Here is an 8,507-nt window from a genome sequence, read left to right on the forward strand (position 1 = left end):
AATTTGATGATATTTCACGATTATTTCGCGAAAAAGCGATCATTTCGTGGAAAAGCACACATTTCGCATTACTTCGCGAATAAAACTCATGCATATTTCATCATTGGGGGTGTAGTTACGTGCAGTGTTCAAAATTGCATCTTTTTTTCACTTTTTGTGATTTCGCGCATCGCGAAAATTCAATGTCCCTACCTATCAGTTACTAATGTAAACCAGGGTTGTTAAAGGTCCAGGAGCCCATAAATTCTAATGGGTTCTATTGGGTTCCGCTGCAGGACCGAAACTCTTTTCTCGCACAATTTAAATTCGGTCCAAGTTGCGTATTGTATCATTGAAAAAAGGTTTCTAGACCGAATTTAAATTCATCCGGAAAAACGTTCCTGGACCGAATTTAAATTGATCCCGGGGAAAAGGTTCCTGGACTGTATTTAAATTCATCCGGAAGAAAGGATTCTGGACCGAATTTAAATACTTTACAGATAAAAAGGTTCTTTACGGTCCAGGACCCTTTACGCTTGCTCATTTTCACTCCTGGACCGGAATTGATTCTTTTTTAAATTCCTGGACCATTAACAACCCTGATGTAAACCTTCGTTATATCTCCAATAGCGAAGAGCAGAAGCGCCATTTTCCATGCTGAACACCCAGCGTATACAATTTTGCATGTTAATACGCACATGAGTGTGTTGCAGGAAGTCAATATAACGCGGCATCCTCCCTCCCCCCTAAAAGCACAAACCATAAGCAATTTATTCACTTTCGCAACTTTGCGTGCAAGGGCAACCCCACCAAATTCTGTGGCGTCACATATGTGGAAGTTTTCTTTTTTCTTTTGGTGCTCCGCGTGTATGAATCAATAGCATGGCGGATTTTCCCTTGCACGAGTGAGAGCAAAAAAAAACTTGTTGGGGGAAGTAAGAGGGTAAGCGGTTCGATATATTCTTCCCCCTTGAAAGTGAGTCACGCTGCAGTAACTGGTAGCCAAGTATCCAATCGGGCAGACTTCGCATGGTTTAGTGGCGCCAAATTGTCGGCTCCCGTCTTTCGTTAAATGGAGTTTCGAAAGGGGTTTTGCGAAAAGGGTGGAACTTTTTTTTTTAATCAGTTTGCAAGGGCTTGGTGCATTTTATGCAGTTAAGACACGCTTTAGGGATTGCAAATCTGTTTACAATTTCTTTCACTGTGCATTCTAGGGAATCCCAGGTCGGTTCCAGTAGAGATTGTATCCAGACAATAATCTTGCGTTGTAAATGCCTTCTTGTTTTGGTCTCGAAATACGTATATTGTATTTATAAAAAAACTAGAAATGGCCAAATCCAGATAAAATATTATCCGGATATGACAATTATCCTAATTCTCTTATATCCGAATAAACTTTTATCTTCTAGCATAATATCTAAGAAATTAAAAGTTAAAATATACAAAACAGTAATTCTGCCTGTAGTATTATATGGATGTGAAACTTTGATCCCTTACGTTTGTAACGAACCTGAGCGTTTAAGGTTTTATATTTGTAAGCAGTTAAGATTTTTAAAATGTTTGTTACTTCAAATAATGTGCAAGTTGTCACAGACAACTGTAGTTAGATTGATACAGTTGTGGTTGGAACTTGTATATATGTTTATAAATACGTCGTAATCTGTTCGTGTTGACGTCACTTTCTCATCTCAGCAGAGGAAGTGAACCCACCTGATTGTCTCTCACCTGACGACAGACTGAGTTTTGAAAACAGGTGAACGTGAAGAATCAATAAGGACTTGGAAGCGGAGAGAATTCAAGTATAGATTTTCGGTTTTCGAGTTTTCTTCTTGCCGATATGTTGAAAGTAAACAATTAATTATGTAATTTGACTTTCGCTATATGCAAGTGAATTGCCCAACGTTAGTATTGAATGTTGTAGTGTTTTATTGGTAAGTGATTATGAAATATAAGCGATTATAAAACTGCGTTTAACTTTGAAAACAATGTTGTGTTTCTTTTCTACCCAGCAAGCCCTGATGATTTGCAAAAAATTTCATGTTCCCGACTAAAGGAGTAGCGGACTAACTTTCTGACGACTGTTGTACAACCGGGGGACGTTGCACGTTAAAAGATGATAATAAATTGAGAGTATTTGAAAATAAAATCCTCAGAAAAATATTTGGACCTAAAAGGGATGAGGGACATAGTGGAGAACGTTACTTAATTTACAAGTGCAAAATATGTATTCATGTCCAGATATTATTAGAATACTTAGAATAGAATCAAGAAGACTTAGTATGGGCAGGCCGTGTGGCACGAATGGGAGAGGAAATAAGACTGTGCAGGATTCTTGTTGGGAAACCTGATGGTAAGAGACCAGTAGGAAGGCCAAAATGAAAATGGAGGCATAACGTTGAGATGGACCTAAAGAAAATCGGTAAGTATGGAAAAGATTGGATTGATCTTGCCCAGGATAGGGACAGATGGAAGGCTTGCATTGATGCAGCAATAAACCTTCGGGTTTAAGAAGGCTAGAGTTAGTTAGTTAGTCTGATATCCGAATGTGAGCATTATCCGGACAATTTTATCGTTTATCCGTTTTTACGGGCTATCCACATAATCCATTATTCGTCACGTTTGTATTTCACTGTACGGATTTTCTACAAATAAAAATCTGTTCTATCCGGCGGACCGAAATATGGTTATCCTGTATATAATTTGCATCCGAAACGGATATCGGATAACTTGAAATCCAAACATCCATTACACAGCATATAGAAGTCATTAAGACTGAATCCTACATCAGCGTTGGAATCACAAATCCTTGAACGAATATACAAACCTCGGATCCAGGATTCGTAAGCTTAGTATTATTCACGGGTAGGCTAATCGGAACTGTACCTGCAGTTTAAAGTGGGATCCGAACCACCACATACATCCACCAGGTATCGAACCCACGACCCTTACATTACAAGACAATACCTAGAGTCCCTGGATGTGATGACTGACACAATATAAGACTGATTGATTGATTGATGTTTTAAAGTCAACTTAGCACAGTAAGGCTAACCGGTACTGGACATACAGTTTAAAATGGGATCCGAACCACTATGTGCCTCCACCGGGTATCGAACCCGAAACCCCTTCATTACAAGGCACACAATATAAGAGTACTTGCGACCGCCATATTGAAGGTCAAGCAGCTTGCTCGCAGTTTAAAATAACATGGCACCAGAAAACTATACACTTTTTATAATTTATTTGCATATAATAACAAAAGGTAGAGTAAGTACCATTTGAAAGATGAAGGATTAGAGTTGATAAAAAATGAAAAATAGTAACAAAATCGTTCGTTGAAAATGTGATAAAAGAGGATTATTTTCTGAGGAACTTTACACATATGAATATAAAATTAAAACAAAGAAAGGACAACAAAGAACTATATTTTACCTTTAAAACACTTGTAACTACAAGTAAACACATCTCAAATGCTTATACACCCTTTTCACGAGTCTTGTCGGTTCATATATTAAAATAGCTCGTAAAATTGTCAAAAGGTAAATAAAATCTCCAACACATTTCCGAGTGTCTTGATCAACGACGATGCGTCCAATTGCATTCAGAAATCATATCTTAATATTAAAATAAATAAGTTATTCTGCTCATAATAGCCTTCCCGATGGCATAATGGTTACGTCGTCGCCTTGTAATCAAGGGGTCCGGGTTTCGTACCCGGTGAAGACACACAGTGGTTCGGATGGTAAATTTTTCGTGGGGAATTAATATCAATTAAGATCCAATATCTGAATCTTCAAGACCAGGATCTGTTCATCCCAATCAATGGCAGTAATTGGGGGGAGGGGGCAATTTGCTACTTTTACCCCCCCCCACTATGCTAAACCTTATGTATAAAGGGAAGGTGAACTGTCATCCCCCCGATTTGGAACCCAATCGCCGCCACTGATCCCAATGAATAAGCTAACCGATGAGTATTTGATTCATACACCGGATTCACTGTTTCCCGATGACGTGTTGGACGAGCTGAAACGATCGGTGTCACGATGTTTTGAAACGTGCTCTCACCACCTGCCTTCAAAAGAACATTTAATGTTCCGAGCATAGAAAAGAGCCCTTCACTCAAGAACGGTGAAGTGTCTGTCAACGCCAAGGTGCAAAAAAAAAAGTGTTACAAGAACGGCTCCACAATCACGAATCAAGCAGTCTTTTACAATACGGAAATTTAATTAATGTTTTAGTTATCGAAGTAGTGTAAATATTATGAACAACATTGTTGTATCAGCACAAAATCCCATTCCAACATTAACCCTGTATCTGCCTTAGCCAGAAACGTACGCAGTAATTGATTTTGTGGGGTCTTTTGAGAGCGTGGTTAGTATAGGAAAGTGTAGAAGATTTTTCACATCTGAAGGATTTTCATGTTTCTCACACAATATATGTATATCCTTAGTTTTTAAAAAAACTTTCTATTGCACTATACAGGGCATGAAGTCGTATTTTGCGATTATATTATTTAGACAATAAATAATAATAATTTTACTGCACCCACGCATTTGCATAGTCAATTCAGAAATTACGATCATGAGCAATAAAAAACTTTTTCTCCATTATCCGACATGTAAGAATCTGCATTAACTGAATCTCCAAAGTTTACTTTCTGCACAGATAGGCTAATAGCAACTGGACGGGAGGATCCGAACCACTATGTGCCTCCACGCAGTATCCAACCAGGGACCCCTCATTGCAAAGCGACGACGTTAATTGGATTGATTTGGTGCTTTAAGTCCACTTTATGCACCGTAAGGCTAATCGGGACTGGACCAACAGTTTAAAGTGGGATCCGAACCACTATGTGCCTCCACCGGGAATCGAACCCGGGACCCATTGATTACAAGGCGACGACGCTACCATTGCACCATCGGGGAGACCGCGACGACGTTAACATTGGCCGAGATCTTAGTAATTTCCAGTATACCTAGGTAAGTGCTCAGAGAAAAAAAATAATAACAAAAAAAAAGTTTCCGGTAACCAAATATTTCTTCAAATATGTGACAAAAAATTATTGTTCCACCAAATAGTTTTTAGAAATAGTGCAATCAATAACCAGTCACGACAATTTATTAATTTAATCCAAAAATTTGACAAATCCTGTGTTACTCTGTTATATTTACAGTTCTGCATATGGACGCAGCAGTGTTCTTTGGGTGTGTATATATATACAACGTAATTTTACTACCCCATTACGTTCATCGTGACGACGAGGGTAATTAGCTGGAATGCATAAAAGAATAAACTAAAGAAAACGCATGTCCTGGCCAAAATCCGAACCAAGAGCCTCTGTAGCCGAGACAGTAGACATTTCCCCCTCTTCATTAGAGTGTTCCGCAACACTCCACCCTTACCGGGCCGCTTCTGGCAGGAAAAACCCAAATAAAAAAATAAATAGGCTCGTTAGTCCTGGGTTCCCATCCCGTTCCTTACCAGAGCGCTCGAAAGCAAAGAATCAATAACAGGCAAGAACTTACTGAATTAATGTTGCAGGGTGATTGCTGAAAACTCGCAGAAATGGGCTTTATACATTTACTTACAATTCAATAAAACCAAGCTCGGATTCTTCCATTAATTCTCTACTTTACATTATTTACATTTCTCTAATTTGAGCCCCACGGCAGAACTGCATCTGCGGAACCGCCTCGGGATGCTCTTTCTCTTGGGAGGCCACTGGAGACCGAAGATCACTCCCCCTTCTGCTATCCGTTTCACACATACTCTGTCCTGTCCTGGATAATAAACCTTTTCGAGCAAGGCCTCATCTCCAGGAAGCTATCAACTCGGGGCAAGCCCCGGCACCTAGCGACCTGTTGAGTGAGATGAGTCAAGGCAAAATGGATAATATACCTTTTCCTGCTCCCACAAAAATAGGCAATAATTAGGCTGGACAGTTCAATGAACTAACCGCTCTCTAATTACGCACAGGTAATAGCCTCTGATGGATCACTCTGTCCTGTCCTCTGTCAAAGAGGCCATATTTATACTTCCTCCCTCGTCGCATGGGGGAAGGCTGAAAGTTAAAATCTTATTGGCTCTTTTAAACTACGCTGAACCATGGAAGAAACCCAAGCATACAGAATCATACACAACCACAACCCAAAAAAGAAACAAAAAAAATACTGTTTGTAACAAGAGATAATAATTCCTTAGCACTAGTTCCCACGGGCGGTACAAGGTTCGAGTCCTGATGTTGGGCCGACATCCGTGGCGTAGTGGTAAACACGATGCCAAGGATCTCGGGTTCGAATGCTGTCCTGGGCAATGGGTGTTTTTTTCGTATCATCACTCATCCTCATCGTCGCGATTAGCCAAAAGTAGCATAAAGGCGGCGCTAAATAAGAAAAAATCAAATCCTGGTGCCGGCATGGGTGTTCCTTGATCAATTTCACATGATCGCTATCCATCTTCATCAGGATGCGAAATCATTGAAGACTGGTGGGGGGGGGGAGATCTTAATCTACAAACCCTCTCCACACAAACATATAAATTATACGATATATATATTTATAATATTTTTAAAAGTAAAAAATTAGTAAATTAAAAATATTGTTATTATTATTAATATTATTATAAACTGGCAAACTAATAACTGCTTAAAGATGTTAATGAATGGTTGAAGTGGTTTTATTATATTTAGTTTTTGCTTTATGTTAATGTAAATCATTTAGATTTCATACTTATTATTGTCTTGCATTCTTGGTTTACTTTTATTGTGCATACTGATATAGATTTGTTAATGATCTCTTGAGAGAGAGAACACTCACAACCACACTAATTTGTGTGTGTTTTGGATACTATTCTTAGTAAAGTATATTTGAAATTAAAAGTAATTCCTGATTTTTTGTTTGTTGTAACAAAAACTCTCCCGCACCGGAAATTTTTGGTGGGGGATTTTTGAGGCCAACATTGTTGGTGGGGGTAAATCCCCCCCGTTCCCCCAGGATTTCGCATTCTGATCTTCAACATCGCGAAATGGCGCAAAAGCGACAGTTAATAACAAAAAACAACTCCTTAGCATTATGCAGCAGAGGAGAGGAAAGGCTCGCTAACTGGAACACATTTTAAGCGAGTGTAAACATCCGACTGTGCTTTTGTTTGAACCCTGTACGAACAAAGACAACAACGACACACCCTTGTTTCGGTGCAATCGTTCCCAGTAAGGCTAATTAAACAACAGAAACAACCTGATTTTACACCGAGGACAAGAACATTAAACAGGTACAGTAAGAAAAATGCAGCTATTTTTACCGCTTTTGGTCTCCCGAGGTACGCGACTCCTCTCGACTCCAATGGATGCACTTGAACAAAGATCAACAACCGCTGATGACCACAACACTGCACACTTCTACGATTCCAACAACCGCGACAACTTCACGAAGCACCACTTCACGCACACAAACCACACGCTGCACCTTGTTCGACTCTTCTGCAGACGTTACAAAACAAAGCTGGAAGGATCCGAAAACTGCAGCGCAACCTCTGTCGCTTTGTGTTCTGAAGCCTTTGGACGGGGGTCAACCTCCTCTCTCTCTCTCTCTCGCTTGGTTACGACCACAAGCAGCCGACAACTTCTTACCTGGCATCAGGCATCCAGGGGACGGGTTACGGTAAGACGAGAAAGCCTGCAAGTGTTTACCACTCCGTGCGTTTTGCGCCAACTGCGATACTCCGGATACACTTCTCCCAGATCGCCACAATAAAAGCGTCTGTCCAGTGGCGGCGATTTGGTTCCAAAAACGGGGGGGGCAAGGTTCCAAAACTGGGGGGGGGGGGCAAAGACAGTATATTTCCCTTTGTAGATAAGGTTTAGCATTGACGAAATGTGGGCAACTGTCTCCCTTGCTCTCTTTAACGCTGCCACTGCGTGTCTCACATATGGGCGTTGTGAGGGAAGGATTTGAATGGGTCCGTACACCCTCTGCATATAGAGTGGCTCTGGAGTTCACCCCGCGTGCAATCAATGGTGCCTTGGGTCAACAATAGTGGTAAAGGTGACCAGAACCTGGTGCTGATCACACCACGTCCTCAAAATACCCAGGATCGTGTTATGTGTGGGGTATTACTTCCACATCTACCATACGCCAGCATGGTTGCAATGTACAGGGGATAACTACCTTTCATATCAGGGCTGCCAGTAGGAAAGGCGCAGTCCTTACATTTTGGAAAGTGAAAATATAGAGAACTTCCATTTCTCGCAAACATTCTACACTTAAGCAACATGGTTATTACTACTGCGTAATTAATACATGTGTGTGCGTAAACATATGGTTTAATCAAGGTCTCGTTTCCGTCCTAAGAACACTCGGAAAAAATATCATGTCAATCTGTGTGCAGCCATGTACAATACATTCACTTTTGCCATTGACATGTATTTTTTGTCAGACAGCACGAATGGGAGAGGAAAAAAGTTTTACAAAATTCTTGTTGGGAAACCTGATGGTAAGAAACCTGTGGTAAGAGACCTGTACGAAGGCCAA

This window comes from Lepisma saccharinum, unplaced genomic scaffold (genome assembly GCF_977018435.1).
Source record: "Lepisma saccharinum unplaced genomic scaffold, izLepSacc3.1 HAP1_SCAFFOLD_444, whole genome shotgun sequence".
NCBI lineage: Eukaryota > Metazoa > Arthropoda > Insecta > Zygentoma > Lepismatidae > Lepisma > Lepisma saccharinum.